The sequence below is a fragment of the Sminthopsis crassicaudata genome, chromosome 3 (assembly GCF_048593235.1).
Source record: "Sminthopsis crassicaudata isolate SCR6 chromosome 3, ASM4859323v1, whole genome shotgun sequence".
Classification (NCBI taxonomy): domain Eukaryota; kingdom Metazoa; phylum Chordata; class Mammalia; order Dasyuromorphia; family Dasyuridae; genus Sminthopsis; species Sminthopsis crassicaudata.
In genome coordinates, this window is record NC_133619.1 from 123485880 (window position 1) to 123489193 (window position 3314).

General features: G+C 33.0%; 1 long non-coding RNA gene across 1 annotated transcript; it reads left to right on the top strand.

Annotated features, from left to right (window-relative positions):
- The first annotated feature begins 500 nt into the window (after positions 1–500).
- Positions 501–3046, top strand: LOC141564911 (uncharacterized). The gene is made up of 3 exons (XR_012488796.1): positions 501–580; positions 2732–2827; positions 2960–3046. It is a non-coding gene; the product is annotated as an uncharacterized LOC141564911 (long non-coding RNA).
- Positions 3047–3314: the final 268 nt, after the last annotated feature.

Consider the following 3314-nt stretch of genomic DNA (forward strand, 5'->3'; position numbering starts at 1 on the left):
ATCAGGTTGGCTTCACTTTTCCTCTCAACATTCCAGAGATACATTATTTTGCCTTTTTGTAGAACATCACAAAAATGAAGGACCAAATGACCCACTAGAATTTATTTGACTATGTCATTCCTAGGAGCAACAAATGCACTTATACACAAATTTCAACTTGGAGATAGTTTCAAAAGAATATTGATAGATTATAATTTCTCTGAAAATTGAAAAATGGTACATCATCTTTCCCCACCATCACTAATATCCTAGTCCTCTCTTCCTGTTTTCTGTTTCATAATAGTAAAGAGAGAAAGATTTGCCTGCCACAAGCATACTTGGCCATCTCACCTTAAATAACAAATACAAATTACCATGAACTATTTATAGAAATGAGCTGGGAAGAAGAAGAAGAGATAGATACTATTTAATTTTCCTTGTCTCTTTTAGATACTTATTTTCTTAACTAAATAAAAAGAGCATCACTGATTTTCATTATCTCCCTATTTCTTTTTAGTATGTATGACCATGGAACTTTATCATCTACAAACAGTTATTCCTTCTAAGAAGCAAGTGAGAATGGATATTCCCATTTTTAAAGGTACTGGAGAGCTGAAAAGAGGTATTGGAAGAACTTACTCTAGGATACAAAATAAATTGAGAAATAAATGGGTCATAGAATCACAGGCCTAATGCTGGAAGAAACCTCACTGAATCTAATAGTCTCATTTTTCAAATGAGGAAAAGGAAGTCTAAGGAGATTGAATTGACTTGATGAAGGTCCCTTGGATAAATAATTCTCAGAGACAGGACTTTAACATATGACCTTTGACCATAGTCAGTGTTCTTTCTGTTATCACTTCTGACTTTTATCAAAGCACTTGGAATCAAAGAGAATGTTAAGGATCTAGTTCACATAACTGTCAAGTAGTCCAACTGGGATTTGAGCCTAATTCTTCTGACATCCTCCATTTTCTTTTTCACTATTTCTTATTGATGTCATTTTGGTTTGTCCTCCAAACTTTTGAAGATAAGAAAAGTCACCTTCATTTAACTAAGAAGGAACCTGAAATCTAGAACTCAGTCTGGATTCCTAGTCACATATTCTTTCCATTGATTTATGCTACTTCATAACCTTTGAAATTTCCTTTTTCAATGGAAATCTTGTCCTCCTGTCCTTTCAGGTTGTTTTTTTTTTTTTTTAATTATCTTATCAAATTAGCAGATACAAAAAAAAATCACATAAGATCACAAGAACATTTCGTACCAACAATTTTTCCTACTTGGCATTTGTTAATCATAGCCCCAGGGACTAAACACTGATAAATGATGAGATTCACTAAATGTCTCTGTCACCAAATTCCCTCTCATCAAATCCCTTGAACTTTTGTGTGTGCAAGTTTTCTCATTTGCAAGACAGTTTTCCTCATGTGACTATTTCTAGAAATAACCAGTTTGGTTCTTTCAAACCAAATATTTGCAGTATTTCAGTATTCAATAGCAACCTCAATAATACATGATTTTAGAGACTGGAAGAAAGAAGGAGTGGAGTCACATGGAGGTAATTTCAGTAGGAAATAAAAGAAACCTGAAATAGTGGACCTAGTTTTCTTCTGATTTGATTTTTAGACAGGTGACTTCACTTATAACAGCTTTTAATTTTCTCTTGTGCAAAATCTATCTTTAAGGTCATATCCAGATGTAAGTTCTCTAAGATTGTGAAGTAGAATAGTTTCTCCATAATTTTTAATTCTCCTTGAAAAGTTGGAGGATGAAATTTTTCACGATGACATCTATCCTTGAAAAACTGTGGAACAGTGTCAGAACCTCCTGAAGACAAATTAAGCTCCAGTCTGACTTCCTACCCGTTTCAGACACTAGTAATAATAATAAATTTTAGAAGAAAATCAAGAATAGTTTCATGTTTTGTAAAAAGAAGCAGATCCCATACTTGGGGAATTTCTGCAAAGTTTCCATGAGAAAACATGACTTTGGAAGATGGAATTATAGGACTAGAGTTGAAAACCAAATTCTTGTTTACTCCCTTGTGACCTCAGAGAATCCTTTCATTTCTCAGATCACCAGTTTCCTATTGTTAAAAGGGGGTGGTTAGATTAGATGATTTCTAAACTTCTTTTTATTTTTAATCCTATGATCCTATAATCTTCTGGTGAGTTATTTCATCAAGTATAGATCTTCCTTTGCTATGTGAAAGAAAGGATAAATTAATTACTCTGGCTATCAGCTCTCAAATAGTTAACACTCACTTTGGGGAACAATGTCCAAATAGAAGCACAGACAGGGCCCTTAAGTGTGGTCTTTTGGATCCTATCAATAAAGGAAATGCAGAACAGCATTGATTTCATTGCTGCAAAAGTGCCCAGTCTTCGATCTGTGACCATATTGACCCCACTCCCAGTACAAAATATAACAAAATTTATACAATAGAAAAGACACTAAATGGCTCTAGGCTGCATGTTTTAGATTCTAAATGTGCTTTATGACCCAAAGCACAAGTTGATTTTCAAGTTCTGTCAACATTTTTGTTATTGTTGAAAAAACTGCTTATCCTATCAAAAAAAGGTTCAAAGCATGTTTAGGGAAGGGGATCATAGATCCTTTGAAAAAATCAACTTAGTTTTTCTTTGAAGAATATGTCAGCCACAGTAATGATAAAAAGTGCTCTGGGGTTTTCAGAATTCTTTAAAATTATTCTGGTTATGTTTCTCAAATTAAGACTGTATCTTTTCAGGTTGTAAAGCCAATACAAGTACCATCTGAAGACATTAAGAAAGCAGAAAGAAGAAAATCTAGAAAAAGATGTGTATGCTATAAACTTATCTGAAAGGTAAAAAGAACCTCTATAGTACATAAGTATATCAAAAGGGAGAAGGGTGGTTTATGGAGAGGGAGGGAGTCAAAGACAATGCTTGAAAAGTTTATGTGACTTAGTTTTGATCTTTTTTTCTCTATATTCTAGCCCAAGATAACACAGCTCATGAATGTTTAAGACTGGATTTAAACCCTGAGCATCCTAATGCAAGGCCCAGTAGCCTATCAACTACACCACCTAGTTAACTAGTCAGCATAAACTAAAGAAACTGTTCAAAATAAAAATATTTGGATTCAATTCTATATAGCAAACTATTAAAGGTTATATAAACTGTTTCTTTATTTGTTTTTTTTAATTTTGTATAAACAATCTTTTACATACACAAGGTATCCCAAAATCTTAGCTCAAATTTAAGCTTTTAAAAGTTCTTGGTGCTTAAAAGTAAACTAAAATTTCAGAAACAGTTATATAAACTTAAATGTTTATATAGTTTGTTCTTAGG